Below are 19,253 nucleotides of genomic sequence, written 5' to 3'. Positions count from 1 at the left end.
GGAAACAGCAACCACTGAAGGCAGCTTTCCAGCAGGCTCATGCCTGGTTGTTGACTGACTTATTTTCAATGTTTTTATCACAAATGTTTCTGCATCACCAGTTCATCCCTCTCTGATGACTGTGTGAAAACTGACAGAGAGGAGAAGTTTTAACTCAGAGCTAAATCTGGGGCTTTCTTTTGTGGGTTCTTTGATGCACAGGTTGAGCTCATCCTGCATTCTTTAATGCAGCACCAGGCTGGGTATTTCCCTGTACAGAAAAATGACTGATGTGTCCTACCTTTGAGATCTCTACACTTGGCTCCATAAATTATTATAAGGGACAGATGAAAAGACACATGGAGCAGCATGATCCCTAAGAGACAAAGCTAGGAAAGAAAAATAATCAATAACACATATTTCAAAGCATCTGCACAAGTGTTACTATCCTGTAGCTTGTGTTAAAGCACTTCCAGTGTTCAGCTTTGGAGCACACACAAGAAGGTGCCTTCCCTACTGAAACCTGCATTTTCCATGGATTATTCCATTATTTAGTCCTGATCCATCTACACCAGCACTCAGTACCAGAGCAGCTGCATGTGCACAGGGACACCACACACAGGAGTAAAGAAACATTCAGAGTGGGTCTCACAAATACCAAGGAAATGTTGGATTAGAAGAGATTCTTTTATCCTGCTTACATCAGTTTTCCTGCATCCCTATTTTATTGACACATGTTATGAGAAAAGACAAATCATATTTCCAAACCTGCTTCAATCCATTTTGGAGATAAGAAAAGCCCAGTTGCACATTTCAGACCATCAAGAAATTCTCTCTGTGCATAAGAGAACACATTTTTCCCCCTCCTGTAACCAATTACTACAAAATCCAGCAAGTATCAGATTTCTACCTAAGAATATCTACATGAGAGAGCAGGGTAAAGCTACCAGAACATCAGACAGCCTCACACAGAGGTTTGATGTTTCCCATTTTTGTTCAGAGAGGAGAAATGAGTCAGGCACACTTGACTCTGGTTTGCCTTTGGATCTGAGACATGTACTATTTAATTATCATTAAAATCATGCAAGCATGAAAGAATCCATAAGCATGCATAGGTTATTTCTTTGCTAACACTTACATGAGGAAAGTTGGTCCTAAAGGGCTTGGGAAAGTAAAGCCAGATATTTACTCTACCTTTGCCATTCACACAATGCAAGTGTTGCTGTGTTCTGATCCCTTTATAGGCCAGGATTCAGCATATCAATCAAAATTCTATTAATTACAAAAAAACCCCTGAGCTGACACTAATAAAATAAGAAGATTTCCTTTTAGTGCTGATTTTACTCATTGATTATTGATTATTTTGGGGTACACTTGAAGAGGAAGCTTAGAAGTAAATTCCCCCCCTTCCCCCCCCCTCTCTTGGGGGATAACTGTCTAAATGAGTGTCATTGTAGGGGTGCAAATCCAGCCTTAAAAAGCTGAAGCAAGCCTTCTCATAGTGATCAGAAGGGATTCCTCACATGTCTGTTATCTGGAAATCATTTCTTGTGTTCACATTACTCCATTTGCTTTAGCATCCTCCTGCTCCAGCCTTCTCCTTTCCCTTCTGTTCCTAAAGACCCTGTTTCTCCCCTTTCCTCCACATCTCTCCTTGTCTTGTCCTCCTTATAGTTCCTACACACTAAACCCTTCTCTCAGTGTAAGAGAAGGGTGATCATCAGAACAAGAAACAGCTTCCCCTTCCCACTGCTTGGATGTGAGGACCAAAACCAATCACAAGCCAGCCAAGTTTAAGCTAGAAACACATTACTGGTGAGAGCAGGGCTCCTTCCAGCTGGTGTCTGCACACATCTACCTACAAATGCCTACCATTTGTGCCCTCATATCCCCCCAGCATGCACATTGTTATGCTAAATGTTCCCATTCGTTTATGGAGCTGTCATCACAAATGGGGCTCATCCCTGATGCAATCTGTCCCCACCTCTCTTCCTGGCCTCTGTGTGTACACTACTTTCTCTGAACTAGTCTAAATTTAAGCCCCACTGTGTTCTGCTGTTTTGTGATTTAACACACCTGATATTTCATAGAGGAAACACTAGAAACATTTAACAACTACCAAAAACATGGAACTATTCTAAAGCTGCTTAAGTATCACCCATTCCCATTTTCCCTCAGTTCCTTAGGCCAGGAAAGCTTCAGCAGCAGAACCTTGTGCAAGGCAGGTCTGCACTGGTGCCAGGGCAGCCTCACAGCAGCACTTTGGACCTGGTTCAGCTCTGCCAGAGCCAGGCAGAGGCAGCAGGAGCTGTGTCTGCACTTGTCAGGACAGAGCCTGGCCCTGTGTTCCTGCTGCTCTCCAGCCTCTGCAGAGCCCTCTGAAATTCCCTGGGGTTTGGGATGGTTTTTGACAGGAGGTGAGGCCTTGTTCCTGTGTCTGTCAGCCACAGCCTGTGAAACAAACAGCACTGCAGAGCTCTACTTTGTCAAAGAATATACAACTAACTTCTGCTAGATCTTTTTTCTTCTCTTTTTAGAAATAAATCCATACTTACATTACATTCCCAACCCCTCATGTTCTACTTCAACATATTTTGTATTGTCCTACATTCAAGAAATACAAAAACTAACAAAAGAGCTTAATTGTACAATAGTATAGGAAGAAAGGAAAAAAGTTAGAAAAAACTTCTGCTAGACTTTCTTTTTCTCTTTTTAGAAATAAACCCATACTTAAAATTCATTCCCAACCCCTCAGGTTCTATTTCAACATATTTTGTATTGCTCTCACATTCAGGAAATACAAGAACTAACAAAAGAGCTGAATTGTGCAGTAGTATAGCAGGAAAGGAAAAAAGTTAGAGGTCTACATTTAAGCACTTTCAGCTTTTTTGAAAAACTTCTTTAAACCAAAATCCTTGCACAAAGGAGTTTCTTCCTTGGTAATAGATGAGTGTATTCTAGACAGTTGATGGTGGCCTATCCAGTAATATTAGAATTACAGAAGAGATCTGGGCAAATCAATTTCTGGAGCAATCTCGAATTCTGTTTCTCTCTAAACTACTGCTCTGCTTTTCCTTCATGAATAAAGCAGCCAAGCCCAAGCCGAGGGGAATGGTTCAGCCATGGGAACAGAAGCTCTGCAGAGCGTCCCTGGGTGCAGAGCGGTTTGCATGCCCCAGGACACACAGGGGCAGAGTGAGCAGAGGCTGCCCCGGCCCTTCCCCATCCAGGCTGTGCCCGGTGCTGCGGGCAGGGAGAGGCCAGGGGCAGGATTTGTCCGTCCGTCCGTCTGTCCATCCACACACACAGCAAATCCCATCCCTTCTCAGCAGGCACCGCGTGTGCCATAGTCAGAATCCTCTCCTCCTTCTGGAAACGACCTGTCTGCAACACAAACAAAAGAACAACATGTGAAAAATGCATATTTTTATGACTGGCTTTTCACAAATATTAAAGTGAATATTATATGTGTTATGTTAGAAAGTAATTCTGTATTAATTCTCTTAAGTAGTGTGTTAAATATAGTTTTAGGTTATAAAAAATGTTAAAATAGAAACAACGCTATGTAGGATATTTTTTTTTAAAGAAAGGACTTGAAGCGAGATAGCAGCCACAGGACATCAAAATCTTTCAGAGAAAAAGAATGTATTGCTCCATTATCAGAAGAAACAAACTTCTTCCTGCCTCAAAGGCACTGTTAGGATTTGGAGGAAGAAGTTGATGATGACCAGAAAAAATCCTGTATTTGAATGGAATTTATGCATCATGTATGAGGTGTATGAATATGCAACAGGTTATTGTTTTTAAGGGTTAATCCTCTGTTAACGTGGGTCCTTTTTTGGGCTTATTTTGCCCAGAAAAAGGTACCTGGACTGTCCATAACTCTTTGGTTCTATTGTCTCATATTGTCCTAATCCAAATTATCCAAATTATTATTACTCTAATTGTATTACTATTTTATAACCATTTTATTACTATTAAACTTTTAACATTTTAAAAACAAGTGATTGGCGTTTTTCACAAACACAACCTCTAATTTCAGAAGGTGGCTCACATGGGACCTGCCCGTGCTCCTGAGAGCTGACCTGCTTTTTGTGTGCTGAGCCCTGGATGTTCCCTGAGCCCTGGATGTTCCCTGAGCCCTGGATGCTGCTTTGGAGAGTTTGCAGACACTGAAGTGAGATGGCCCCGGCAGCAGGGAGGCACCGGGACCCGGCCCAGCTGGGGATGGGAAGGGGAGCTCTGCTCTGTGCCCTCCATGCTGAGCACATCCTCCAGCCTCTGCTGGGAAAAGGGGGAAATATCCACAGTGCTTTAACTTACCTTAAAACACAGCTTTAAAATCCAGTTAAGCACGAGCAAGAAAGAGTTAAGCTCACACAGAAAAAAAAAAATAAAAAAACTGGCTTCTGGTCAGAAGGAGGAGCTTGGCTTTCAGTGATTTTGAATGAGAAGTAAATCCAGGCTATGGTGAAGCTTCCTGCCCAAGCCTGGCCGCCTCAGGGGTGCCCTCAGCAGCCCCAGGGTGGCCCCCAGCACCCCTCTTTAGCAGCCAGCACCCCTCTTTAGTATCCAGCATCCTTCTTTAGTGTCCAGCACCCCTCTCTAGCAGCCAGCACCCTTTATTTCCATGGCCAGGGGGACACAGCAAGGCCCCCCAACAATCCTCACTGCCCCAGGCAGAGGAACAATTTCAAGCCATTAAGGCTTTAATCACTAATTTACTTGACTTGTGTAAATTGTGAAGGGTTTGTCTGTGCTGTAAGAGGGGGCTGGGGAGCCTGCACAGAGTCCCCGACTTTGCCAGAGCTCCCAGGATGGCATTTTGTGGGGCACAGAAAGAACACACGTTTGGGAAGAGCCCAACAGGTGCCAAAGGGCCTCTGCATTGCAGATTTGCAGAACCACTGAGGCTGGAAAGTACCTCTGAGGTCAAGTGCAGCCATTTAACCCCTGCAGACGTGGCCCCAGTGAAGCTGAGCTGCAGATGTGGGGTCAGGAGCCTCGACACTGGGCAGGGCAGCACCAGGGGATAGCAGAGGCTGCTCTGGCTGCTCCAGGGGAACTGGAATCCTGCCGTAGGGGTTCCTGTGAGCCAGGAGCCCCTGTCTCACACACAGAATGCAGCAGAGCTCAGTGCCATACAGCATTTCACCTCCTGACTCGCTGCCTCTGCCCTCACCCCGGTGTGACCAGATCTGTTAATGTTTGCAGGGTGTTTTTTCTAGAAATAACTGCTGTCCCTGCTGAGCAGTGTTACCCTTTGAACACCTGCCTTCACCCTCTCCTCCCTCAGTAACTCTGTGTTTTTTACTCTCACATCTTCATTCCCTTTTCCCTTTTTGATTTTTCAGTCATTAGCCTCTACACTGGGTTGTTCTTTTGGTTTTGGTTTCTTTTTCTTTTTTTTTCTACTGTGATTTTGTGAGGACATGAAAACCAATGCATGAGAGGTTTACAATACAAATGGCTTAACAACCTGAACCTGATTTTTTGCCTCTGATTTAGTGGTGAAAAAGGCAAGGCAGGACACAGACTCAGTAGGGCCAGAAGGAGGATGCTCATCAGCTGAGACACAACAGAGGAAAGTTACATTTACTGAGACCTGAGCTGTTTAACCTTCCTGAGGTACCAAGAAGTGCTCCCCAGCACTAACTTTCTATTGCCTGTTTATTTCTCACATTGGGACCATTATTTTGACTGCCCATTATTCAAGAATCTACAGTTCCTCCCCTTGCATTAGCCTGGATTCTACTATGAAAAAATACTTTTGCATATCAGAAAAAAATATCATTGAAAAAAGGGTTAAAATTTAGACAGAGCAAATGTTTAAAAGATTCAGGAAGCATTTCCTTTCTAGTGAAAGAAAAAAATAGCACAAAAAAGAAGAGTTTTCTGCTTGTTTCTCTGGCTTAAGGTTTATTTTCTACTTCTCCCAGTTTTCCAGGATTCCAATAGCCCTAGAGGGTTCAGTAGTCCAGGTCTGTCTTAGGTGCACAGAAAGTCCATTTTGACCTTCCAGTACCTGCAAGGAGCCCACAAGAAAGATGGAAAGAAACTTTTTACAGGGGCTTGGAGAGGCAGAACAAGGGGGAATGGGTTCAGACTGACAGAAGGTCAGGGTGAGGGAGGTGAGGCCCTGGCACAGGTGCCCAGAGCAGCTGTGGCTGCCCCTGGATCCCTGGCAGTGCCCAAGGCCAGGCTGGACAGGGCTTGGAACAACCTGGAACAGTGGAAGGTGTCTCTGCCATGGCAGGAGGGTGGGAATGAGATGGGCTTTAAGGTCCCTTCCAACCCAGGCCATTTTAGGATTTTCCAGTTCTGTGCTGGCTGTGACGAGATCCTTCATGGCAGGGAATCTCTCCAGTTCTGGAAGTCCTGGCCTCAGCCACTTCCCCCCCAGCAGGGTTTTGTCCAAGAACACTTAGAGAGAGAAGCAGCCCTTCTGTGGCTGCAGTGTTTGCACAGCAGCTGGTATTTTTATGGCATTTTTACAGAGCTGCTGCACGTCTGTCCCTGAGGCAGGTGCTGGGCGTTCCTGCAGGGAATGGCTGCATGTGTGGCACTCCTGCTGCAGGATGGGCAGCACAGCCAGCTCCTCCCAGAGGCACCAGCCTGCTGCTCCTGCCCCACACAGCTCCTCTGCTCACCCTCCTGGAAATGCACTTCTGTGGATGTCATCTGTTCAAACACCTCTGCACTCAAAAATTTTCAAAAGTTGAATTTTAACTAACACCTGTAAGAATCATTCAAAAGTAACAATGAATTAACCTGATCAAGTTTGCAAGCATATATTCTCCCTCATTTCTAAAGGTTTGTTGTAATTATCCATCAGGAATGAATGTGCTCCACAGAGTTTAAAAATATTGGAAATTCAGGGCTGCAGGACAAAAGGGTTGTGTTCAGAAAGCAGCAGAAGGAAGATTTTGTCATTAATGCTACAAGTGATTAGATAACAAGTGGCATCAAATTCAGTGTATTGTAAGAAATCAGAATCCCATATTAGCAAAGTATGGAGTATTCAGAGACTGACAGTCAGTTGTTTCCACTTCTGCACCCTGTGTTCAAACATTGGGTCTACAGTAAAAGTCATAAAAATCTCCCGAGTGTCTCTCTCTTCACTAAGGAGGAGATGTACATGACTGAACATAGCCCCAGGAATCTAGAATTAATGAATATGTTATAGTCACATTTTAAGGACATGGCTGGCCTAACTGATATTTATTCAGAGCTGCTGCCATAATAGGAAACCAAGTGAATGAAAACCATCAGCAACTATAGCTAACAGGGGAAGGGAACAGATAAATACAAAATGTACACAACTCTTACTGCAAACTTTCACTGTGACAAAGAGAAGCACTACTTTTCCAGCCCACACTGGCAGCCTAGAACATTTTGATGTGGATAATTTACCCACCACTAAAAATCAAATTAATTTACTCAGCTGTTAGTAGTTTGATCAAAATGTTAACAAAACCCTGTTAATAGATCAACTCAGGAGGGCCCTGTAGCTCCCTGGTAGAGTAACAAAAGCCAGAATTCCAGCTTGGTTGGAAACTGAAGTTTTGTGAGACAATTTATATTACCAGTGCTGCCTCACATGGTATTTGTGACCCTTAAACATGTCCCTTAACCTCCCCAGGCCCCACTTGGAAGGAATGGAGGAGGATATTTCTGAGGAAGTAACACTTGTTCCAAGCTGGGATCTCTGAATGATTATTTGTGATAAGCTTTTTTTTTAAAAAATAGGTTTGGACTCAAGCTATTCTCACAGTACAATACTTTTTAGTCCATTCCAATGCACCTATGAAACAAGTTTGAAAAATGCAATTCAGAATTACAATGCAGTAATTTGAAACAGAGCTAAAAAAGATTCTCAGGTGACAAAAGAAGGGGGAAATAGGGAAAACACAAGTTCCCTGCTGGAGAACTATTTCTAAGATATTTTCCCTCACTGTTCATGGCACAGACCTTGTTACTGCAGAGCAGGAACCTGCTTCCTAGAACAGCCACTGTAAATATGACATCACATTAATTAACCTTTTTTTAATTCCTCTGCATGAGTGACATTACAGTGGAAAGTCTAAGATAATGTGCTCATTAACTTTTCCATTCTTTGAAGCAGTAAACTGAAACATTCAAGCAGAAGTACTTGAAACAAGCTCTACTTGTCTCATTTTTTCCTGGATTATCTGCTCAGCATAAGAGACAGCTTGCTTCTCATGCATGAAGCAACAATTCCATAGCAAACACTAACCTGAAATGTTCTCTTCTGTACCTGCTTCACCCTGAAGAGGCTCATTCAATCACAGGGGGCTTCTAAGCAGATAGTGGAGCTGCAGCCATGAGTGACAATAATGAGACCAGACAGTTTAAAACCTTGACATTGTTTCTGCCTCATACCCAAGCTGACACCCCACTGAGATCCTTCCACATTTGCCTCCCTTTATGGTACTGCAAAAGGCACAGCTCATCAGAAACAGCAACATTAATGAGATTTCTATTGGGATTGCAATACATTTTTCTATTGGGACCATTTGGACACTACTATTTGCTTAATTATTCCTCCCCTAATTAATTCTGCTGGCAGTTGCAGATCTTCAGTTACGTAAATACTCTCCTGTGTTTGTTCAATTAAGTGGAAAGATTCGTGTAACCTAATATGTTAACATTAGGATAAAACAGCTGCATAACCTCCACCCAATACAGGAAATCCTGGGGTTCTCTAAAGGAAAAGCCTCTCAAAGCTCCTTAGACTTCTTTATTTTTTCCCCTGTAGTTTCTCATAATTTTCAAAAGTATATTCCAAATATTTTTTCCATTCTTCAGAGCTGGTAGAAGATATTAGACTACCAGTGAGTAAAAAATTGCATTTCTTTGGAGAGCTACATGGCAAAGAGCTTTACTACAACTTTACTACACACATGATAACACGTAAATCTTTAAAGGTTAAGGAATAAGAGTTCAGCACTCTGCTACATTATCCATCACCCACACACAGAGCTGGGGATGGCAACAAAAGGTCTGCTGTATTTTGTCTTCCTGGCTTCCATTCCAGTGGGGACAGAGAGAACTCATTCACCCAATTCTTTGGAGGAGCCAGTGTCAGTCCTGTCTCAGCAAATGGGGCCAAAATCCACGGGAAAAAAAAAAAAAAAAGAAATTTTCCCAGCAGGAAAAAGAATTTAATTGTGCAAAAGGACAAACTCTTTCCAAGTGCCCACGTGGCCTGTGTCAGTATTCCCTGACTGTCCCAGCTCCTGTGCTGACAGGCCACCTCCCACACCAAGTTTTCCTACCCAGACAACCCTTCCCACCTCCAACTTCAAGCTGCTTCAGACTGGCACCTTTTCAAACAATCACAAATAATGCAGAAGAGCATCCTCAGTAATTCCACGTCAGTGGTTTCTGTGCTTTCCAGTGTGTGCACAGCAGCCTGTTTACTTTGGTTTATGACCAGTGATTTACATTGAAAATTGCTTTTCAGGGCATGAAGGACATGCCAGCAGGAAAACACTTAGCACTACAGGCAGAATTAGCTTTTAGGAAATGACAATATCAAATTTAGGGATGTGTTTAGGACAGCCAGAGTTACACAGAGTGTCTCAGGAGGCCAGCTGGTGGCTGCAATTCAGTTACACTATGGATTTGGTATCTAAATGTTCTTATCAGGAAAGTCTGCCATTTCAGCAAGGTAAAAGTGGAACAAGTGTTTTAACTCCAGTGGATTTTGACAGTTCTCATGATTATGCACTTCTAAAACAAACACCTCAGGGCACATGACAGGCTGCTCACAATGTCTGCATTGGCTCTCCCTTATCACAGACTTATTTAAGTTTCCAGTTGGAAGCCATCAGCTTGGAGAGAGTTGGTTTAGGGGTATTTTAATGAGCTGCTGACTTGGAACCCAATTTTAATACTCAGAAGGAGCAACAGCTGGTAAGTACCAGCCTTCAAGGCTGCATGACACACATTACTTTTTCAGACTATAAACAGGATTATTGAGTATTACAAAACAGAATTAGACTTTTCATTCTCTGGGACTATAAAATTATTTCAGTGTGGATTAGCTTTAGGTTTTTCAAACGTTATCAATGTTATCAATTCTATTCAATGCAAGGACTTCCAGCTGTGTCAGTTAAGACAGCAATTAATAAAAAATCAAGCCAATTAAGCAAAGAGCTTCACAAGATAAAGATGACACTGACTTCTTTCCAAAAGACACATCCCAGTTAAAACAACACTCCTGTTTAATTGTTCAGCAATGAAGTGCCTCCTATGACATGGCACTCCTGCTTATTTGGAGTTGTACAAAGAGAACTACTCCACAGTAGGTTTGGCATGGATTTGACATTAGTAAATAATATATGTTAAATTTTGAATAGGGATGCAGCAGATTGTACTCACAATCACCAAAAGAAAGCCTTGGATTTTTATCTCAATAGTTATGAAGCAGGAGAAAACTGTGGTAGGAGAAGGATCAGAATCCTTACAATCAGATGGCAGTGAAAATATGGTGTTGGTTCAGATGGTTCAGAATGTCCTTTGGTCTGTCCTCACCACAAAGATGCAACCTTGGTTCCTAAATCCAGGTGTAGATACTTCTTTCCCCCACACCTAATCTAATCCCTGGTATTCAGGACACCAAGAGAACTTCTCTGTAGAGTTCCTTTCCACACCTCTTAACTTCTGCAACCACATTTTTCCTTCCAGTTCCTCATGTTTGGAACACAGCAGGTTTCCAGTGCAGTGCAGAGCACAGGCCTGGTGCCCTACATGCCAACTTCAGCCTTCCCCCAGAACACAAACCCCCTCTTGAACCTCTTCCCTTCACCCACATCAGCACATAATCCTCCAAACACATTTCAGCAGGAATGACAAGACTCAAACTCAGCTGGAAATTTTAAATTAAAAGGCTTATGGCAAACACCCTGTAAATTGTATTAAAATATGCACCTTTCTTGGCAGCCTCATCTATCTGCCTGAGATAGCCTGACTGGTGTGCATCTAAATAAAATGAGCTCAATTTGGATTTGATCTCAACTATTACTTTTAAGTAACACAGAACCATAGAAGGGGCTGGGTTGGGAAGGACCTTAAATACCATCCAGTGCCACCCCCTGCCATGGGCAGGGACACCTTCCACTACCCCAGGCTGCTCCAAGCCCTGTCCAACCTGGCCTTGAACACTCCCAGGGATGGAGTGCTCCCACTCCCAGCTTCTCTGGGCACCCTGTGCCAGGGCCTCACCACCCTCACAGGGAAGAACTTTTTTCTAATATCTAATCTAAAACTCTTCTCTCTCAGTTTGAAGCCATTTCCTCCTGTCCTGTAACTCCAGGCTCTTGAAAAAGTCTCTCTCCATCTTTCTTGTGGGCTTCAGGTCCTGGAAGGCCACATTTCAGTCACCCTGAAGCTTCTCTCCTCCAGGCTAAAGTACACTGATTTTGTTTAAGAATGGAAGGGCTGAGGGGGGTGGACATAAGAAGACATTGGTGTGTTTTTCTAATTATATCAGTTGGTTTTCTTTTTCTAAAGACATATCTCTATTTTTAGAAAATGTTGTCTCCCCAGTACATGCACTGGACATGTAGTCAGTGAATAAATAAGTACCTGGGCTTGCTTCATTCACTACTGAGGCAGAAGAGGCAAGGATCTTCCCTTGTGCTGTAAAACCTCAACCTGAAAACTGCAATTCAGGTACAGTTCTTCTTCCTTAAAGGGAAAAGAAGAAAAATCATTCATCTGATGACCAGGAAAGAGACCAGCAATTTGTGCTGGGATAAAACTAGTAGGAAACATTCAGATATATCCTGAATTGGAGCTCCTGCTGTCCCAGTCATCAAAATGAAAACATGCATGTTCCCAAAAGTGCAGTTCTTCTCCAACCCAAAATATGTCCTGTCCTACCCCATCTCCTCTAAAGAACAGAGGACAATCAGTGGTTAAAACAAGCAGGGGTAAGAATGTAGTAGCACTGCTATAAAACAAGCTTTAGCATGGTCTGGTGATAAATCTGCTGTAATACAAGATGTAAGAATAGCCCTTGTCCTAAAAACACTGGAACAAGTAGATCTAAATCTTGTACAGAGTGAAGCTGAATTAGAAAACAACATTAACCACGTGAATTTGCCACCTGCCTCTGAGGCCCTGCCACCTCCACCTCAGAGGCAACAGAAGAGCCCTGTCTCATCACTCAAAGCCTCACCCAAGTTAGCTCAGATCACCAGTTTAAGTCACAAAGCTGCTCTGGCTCACTGTGCCCACAGCAGGACACTCACATCATCCCTCTGGATGCCTTGCAAAAGGCAGCTGGTACCAACGGGGACAGGATCAGGAAAAGCTGCAAGTCAGGGGGAAACAAGCATCCAATTCCAGCTTTATGTATCAAATGAACATTTCCATAGCAACCACTGACTCCATCAGCCCAATTTTCAGGGTTGGATTTGTATTTATTAAAGAAAAGAAGCATAAAATGTTAATTTGAGGCTGTTACAAAAGGGAAATAGCCAGTTGCTGGAAACTGCTGGGCCATAAATTAAGAACTACAGTAGATTAAAGTGTTTGTATTTGTGCATTTCTTTGGGGCTCTACATTCGTTCACTTCTGTGGATGTGATCTGTTCAAATACCTCTGCACTCAAAAATTTTCAAAAGTTGAATTTTAACTAACACCTGTAAGAATCATTCAAAAGTAACAATGAATTAACCTGATCAAGTTTGCAAGCATATCTTCTCCCTCATTTCTCAAGGTTTGTTGTAATTATCCATCAGGAATGAATGTGCTCCACAGAGTTTAAAAATACTGAGCAATACAGCGCTGGGTACAGTGGGGGAAGTTTTCCCTCCCACTGCACACCGACAGTTGAGGCTTACAGGTATTTATAGGGGCACTCATCAGCTTTCTCAGCAGTTTCTATTCCCAATTTTTACTCATCGGCAGTTTCTAGTCCCAATTTTTATGTCACAATTCTATACACTACTGTGATTTAGTTTTCTCAGGATGTATCCCAGAAAGGAGTATCCCCAGATGGTGGTGATCCAGTTTCCAAAAGAAGGAAGAAGTCTCCCATCTGGTGAGGTCCAGCTCTCCAGATGTGGGTCCACCTTTTGATTGTGAGGACTATAAAATCTCATGACAGTTATGTCCAGCTTCCCTTGGGCAAAACTATTAACCCTTGAGTTGATGTTCATCTTCCTTTCTGAAGCTGCTTTTCACTGTGTTGTTAGGTGTGAGATAAATATGTTTCCTTTTTATATATTCTAAAGCTATCGTTTCAAAGATTCTTACTACAAACAATATCCTAAAATTATACTTCAAAAGGTTATTGTTGCAAAACTCTTCAAGGCTTAGCTACAAGCAGAAAGTTCCTGTCAAAAAGCAACATCCTTAAAGCTTTAATTCAAATGCTCCTAAATCAACTTAAGATTTATAAAGGTTAATTATGAACAAAAGATAGGTTCAAGGGCCTTCTTCCATGCTTTACTTTCCTCAGTTATTATTAGAATTCATTTTTATAACTGTCCCATGGTCGGTTTCCACACACATTACAGTCACAATTACCCACATTGCCTGCATGTACCTGACACGAAACACAGCTTTGTATTTCACACAGCTCTTTTTTTTTTCCCTGTAACAGCAGAGATTAGGAAGAACTTAAAAAAAAAAAGTAAAAAGGAAAACCAAGAAGGGCAGCAGGGCACAAAAGTCCACTGACAGCCTGCAGGAGCCTGACACCTCAGTTTTATTTGTATTCTTAAAATCTACTCCTGCTGCCAAGGCTACAGAGTTGATGTGCCCTGTTTACAGCAGGAGAAGCCAGAGCCCAGGACAACTGCAGCCCTGCCAGGCCTGGAGGTGAAGGCACTGCTTTGTTCCAGGGGCATTCCCATGCCCGAGTCCTCAGTGAAGGAAGAAAATCACCAATGGCAACAGCTGAATAAACACAAAGCACATTTCAATGGGCAGCTGAAGTGCCCAGAGGAGACAGACATTAACCACTCTCACACTCATCCTCAGGACACTTTTGTGTCTCCACATTTGACTGTTCTTCCCTTGAATGTTGTTTGGTTTGTTATAACTCAGAAGCTTAAAATAACAGTCGCCAGGGTAGTTATTAAACCCCAAAACAGCCCTCTAACAATTGCTTAATTTATTTCCCACTGTCATGTCCCAAGACTTTTATCTTAGGTCTGAACAAAAGAATTCCAGCCTCCTGCCCATGTTAGACAGAGAGAGATTTTGAAAGGATATAAGGACAACCATTATTTGTTGGGAGGTTATTTATGAAGAACAGGAAGTTCAGGGGAGATGGAAAGAAGTCAAATTGCTTTTCAAGAATAGAAGAAAAGCTTTTAAAACCAGTATACTTTGCCACTTTCTCTTTGCTTCTCTCCCAAGACAAAAGATTTTCAATTGTGACTTTACCACAATTGGTTTTGTATCTAGAAAATTAAATGTCATTGTTCTCTAAAATGATAAAGCTGCAAAATCAAAAATAAAAAAATAAAAACAAAAAACCACCAAACAAAACTAAGGTATTTGTAAATTCAACTGCAAGATAGATAAAATGCTACCTGCCAGCACCAGTTGGCAGGTTCTGCCAGGGTGCAGTGGCTTCCAAACCAGCATGGCTTGCTTGAAAGAGTGCTACGCAGATTGATCACAGCAGAGAAGTTTAGCAGGGCCTGAGCAAATACAGAGATCATCCTTTCAGAAATCAGATACAGGAAACAATTCCTTCAAAGCTCTCTGCTACGGTTTCCATTATCTACCAGAAGAAAAAAGTAAAACAGACCTTTAAAACAAACTATCAAACCAACAGTGGAGTTTTCAAGAATGAGTAATTTTCTCTACTCTATGGGACTTAAGCAGATCTCACCATTGTAGGGAGCCTAGGAGCACAAATACAGAACAGGCAATTCCACCCTTCCCTTCCAGGAAGAGGAGCTGCTCTTTCCACTCTCTGTGGTCACACGGTTTGTCTTTTCCAGACTGGGAGGTTGGAAATCTGTTGTTAAATTACGCTTCTAACAAATTTAGGAGCTTTAGATATTGTTTCAATACAAGTTAATTTTATTATTTTCCTCCTTTATTTTTATCTCCTTTACTATATAAAAACTATTGTCTTTAAAATTAAGTTTAAAGCACTACTGCAATACAAAAGAAACTTTTTTCAAAAAGTACTTTATCCTCCAGAATTCAAATAAGGTTATGTAAACAGACATGCATTTGTTACCATACAGAATCTAAGAAGCCTCTTGTCTTGGTTATTGTCTAATTTTTTGGGGTTTTTTTTGGTGTAAAATGCTGACACATTTGGTAGGTGCCAACAGGTTGAGTAATCCAACTCTTTTCACTACCCACCATTCCCTTCACACCATGAAGACTGCTTTTTGTCAAAATAAATGAGGCTATTCCATATGACAACACACTTTCCCCCACTAACTCCAACAGTTGTAACCTGAAAACAGAAAAAAAAAAAAAAGTTACCTGCCAAGTTAACCCCAAAACTTTTCATTCGTTTAGAATTTAAAACAGTGACTGCACCCTTGTTTTTTTGCTTTTCTCTCCCTCATCTTCTTGTCAGTACTAAACACATACAATGCATACTTAGAACCTGGTATGTTCCCAGTTAAATCAAAGAACATGGCAGCATCCAAGCATCCACAATTACCTGCACTGAGACATAAATGGATCATCATTTATCAGTCACCTTGCTTATGCAAAGCAGGTATTGAAGAGGAGTGTGTGCAGAAGGTGTCTAGGAGATAAAAATCTATGTGGATCTAAGGCAGAAAACAAAAAAAAATCAAACCTCACAGCTGCCTTTGGGAAACGACAGCATGTCAAATTCAGCTTTGCTTTCGCTTAGATCATCTCTCTTGGAAAGGCTGTAGATGTTGGGGGGTTTTTTCTTCAAATTTAAGCTTTTTCTAAAACTGGGCTAGGAAAAAACTGAGACTGCACATGTACATCTTTGACTAGAAATTCCTAGAGGAAACAACTTCATGTGAGAAGCCTGTGAAGAAGATGTTGAAATCAATGGCTTCCCTTCATGCTATGCCCTTTCCCCCCACCGTGACTGCACTTCATTTACCTCTATTAACAGCACAGAGGAGAGCCAAGGTAAGAGAAGGAATTTAAAAAGCTGTGATGTTTTCTATGGCATTACTTCAAGTGCCACATGCAAACCCAAGCTAACAGCCCTCTACTACACACAGGGGAACTAAAATAAGATCTTACACACTGGATGTCAGGTAGGAGTGAACATATTTGTGAAAATTACTATAGAACAGGTACTGCATCACGAGTGGCAAAAATTCCTTCCCGGGGAAGATTCCAGCAGGGAGAAGGTTGCAGACACTTGAATTAGGTTTTCAGGTACTGTGCAGTTTGTTGGCATCTGACCCAAGGGCACAGGTGCCACACACATGGACTTTGGAACATCTAAGCATGGATGAGGGATTCATCTAAGGGAGGGAGTGCTCTGGCTTGCTAAAGAACTCAGTGTTCAGTGGCTTGCAGTGGGGGGTGTTCATAGGGTGCACTCAGAAATAAACCAAAATTAGGCCCATTATGGCTTTGGGGGTTAGTGTTTCTTGGGGTTTGTTTTGTTCTTTTGGGGGTGGCTTTTTAAAGATTTGCAGAGAAATTCCAGTGGCAAGCACTTTACATTATTAGACCACACTAGTTGTCTTACCACTGAGCACAATGAAGAATTTATTATTTTTATCTGGAATTATTGGTGATTCAAGATGTGACAACACAAATATCGTAGCCTTACAAAAACAATGTGGTTTTTTTTTTCACATTCAGGTGAAAAAAAAACCCCACAAATATTCTATTCATAGAAATGAATTATAAGTTCAACATTTGCACACTTGTTTTTAAAAAATCAAAGGGGCAAAGGACTAACTTTCAACTGATACTACCCATTCTTTAAAAGAAAAAAGTTACCAAAGGACAAATGTAACACTGACCATTAAAGTAAAGGTTCCACCTTTCTTCATATAAGCACTGGAAACACCACACATAATCAATCTCTCAGTGAGCTTATTCTTTGGAAAGGAGACTCCTCATTCCTCAAGGGTGCCATGGCCTGTTGTGTGCCCTCAGGTCAGTGTCCTCACCTGCCTCCCAGCCTGGCTGCTGAGCAACAGGGCTTCTGGCTTTGGGTAAGGCAATGTTTGAAATACAGATGCAACCAAGACTGTAGGATATGAAATACCATAAAGCTAAATTCAGGAACTTGTCAGACACAGCAGGTCAAGTTACTGAGCAGCACAAAGGGTTCTGAGTTTAAGAACCTGGCTTGAAAGAGACACCACGTGTGTCTTACCTGGAACTCAGCTGCTGGTACTGGTCATCAGACTCTGTCATCAAAGCAGACCCTGCCTGCCACCACACTGTCAAATGAACTTGAGAGCTGACCTGGAGATGGAAGGAGAGGTGAACAATTAACCATTTGCTTAGGAAATGAGAATTGAATTTAAACGATTTTTTTTGCCTTTTCCTCTGTTCCAAAACACAAAGTAATAGAGAGGAGATTCAGAGATCCTTTCTTCCATTGTGGTATTATCCAGCTGTTTTAGATACCTGGAAGGTGGGGCCAGAGTTCAGGTCCTCAGTTTTTGTGAATTACATTCACTGCTCAAGCTCTTTCCAATTCCTCAGGGTGCCAGGCTGCCTGGCAGGATCCTCACTCCAAGCCCAGCATCCTCACTGACACCAGCATTAGCCACTTCTGATTGTGCAGCCACAGCTCGGCACCATTTGATGCAGCTCTCCAGCTCTCCTGTCCCCCTCTACTCCAGCCTCATTAATCAAAAGGGATGTTGGCAAACTGCAATAAATGCCAATGAAATTTCTTCAGTGTCTTCTAAGTCCTCTTGAAAACTGTGTACATGGAAATTCAGACGTTTCACTGAGCTGCACTGCAGAGCTGACGCTGCAGCATAGCTTTCCAGAAAGGCAAAGGAAAACAAAACACAGAACCTTCTCCTGGCATATACAGGTCACAACTAAATGATTGAACAGAAAATGTTTGGTTTAACCAAGTTCTACTGCACAAACCAGAGTGAAAGCTTCAGGACATCACCTTACGTGGGGGGAGGGAAGAGCATATTAAAAATAAAAGCAGAGGATGTGCCACAAATGCTTCCAGTGTGCCGAGCATCTCTGCGATTGGCCGGGAGAGCTGCTGCTGCACAAACTCTGCCTGCTCCTGCCCACAGAGTAAGCCCTGCTCCCTGTTACAGCAGGCTGAAGCACAGCATGGCAAGCTGTGCCCAGCTGCTATCCCTGATGGCCATCCCCGCTCAAGCTAACAACAGTAACAAGTTTGCCCAGCATCCTAAAAATCCCTCAAATTGAGCTGTGCGCGGGCGGAAAATTGTAGTCCACAAACGTTTCATGCTAAGCCCAGCAAACTTGTCTTCTGTAACTTCTGGTTTCCAAAGCAACAGAACATGGTTCAAATCCCTGCTGGGGTATTGTCCGATAAAAATCCCTTTCAAGTGCGTCATCACTGTAAGAAGGAAAGCAGGGAAACAACGGTGAGGCAATTTCAAAAGGTACTAAACTGAATGCAGAAAGTAAATTAAACCCCCTCCTCAAAGAAAACAAACCTTGGGTTTACAACTAAAATACCTTTACAGGGGATTATTTTCGATTTTTAAATAAGAAAAACTTTTCCCTTTTGTGGGACCCGTGTATTAAAATCAACACAGACAAAACTGTACCTAAGTGTCTAAAAGTCTCACCTGTCCCAGGAGTAACTCTTTGGATTGGAAACCAAAGGTGTGCCACAGCCTGGGGAAAAGTGCTGCAAAAATACCTGCTGATTTAGGATATGAAATGGAAAAGCTAACATCCTACCTCTTCAGCTCCTACTCTAATGCACAGCAATGTTGAATTTGGAACAAACCCCAGAAACTTAATAAAATTAACAGCTTTAATGTCCTGACAACTGATATGCTGGAGCAAGCCCTGAAGGGCCCATGGGATTCAGTAATACACTTTGATCATAAAAAGGGATAGTAAAATGAATGATCCCAAATAGCAGGGCAAGCTACTGAGAAAATTCCCAACGTATAATTAAAAAGACTGAATTAATAAGGATGTCGCATTCATTCAGGTCCATCAATAAAACAACTCTAACAGCTTTAGGTATCATCTTCACAACCAGCATGTGGAAGTGTTCAGCAGAAAGTCAGACTTAAATAGCCAGCACTAAAATGAGATTTATTTGTGGTGAATAGGAAATTTCTTCT

At 42.2% G+C, this 19,253-nt stretch overlaps 1 long non-coding RNA gene across 2 annotated transcripts; it reads right to left on the bottom strand.

The window, feature by feature from the left end:
- Positions 1-685: 685 nt before the first annotated feature.
- On the bottom strand, positions 686-18,073 carry LOC136561833 (uncharacterized). 2 transcript variants are annotated; one of them, XR_010784413.1, is made up of 4 exons: positions 17,578-18,073; positions 17,321-17,412; positions 11,593-11,694; positions 686-3,363 (listed from the first exon to the last, which is right to left on the bottom strand). It is a non-coding gene; the product is annotated as an uncharacterized lncRNA (long non-coding RNA). The 2 variants fall into 2 exon arrangements; XR_010784414.1 differs by lacking the exons at positions 17,321-17,412; positions 17,578-18,073 and adding an exon at positions 14,556-14,655 and having other exon boundaries at positions 1,009-3,363.
- Between the last annotated feature and the right edge of the window lie 1,180 nt (positions 18,074-19,253).

This window comes from Molothrus aeneus, chromosome 12, assembly GCF_037042795.1.
Source record: "Molothrus aeneus isolate 106 chromosome 12, BPBGC_Maene_1.0, whole genome shotgun sequence".
NCBI lineage: Eukaryota > Metazoa > Chordata > Aves > Passeriformes > Icteridae > Molothrus > Molothrus aeneus.
The sequence above is the reverse complement of the archived record's forward strand: the minus strand, read 5'-3'. Positions and strand labels throughout refer to the sequence as shown.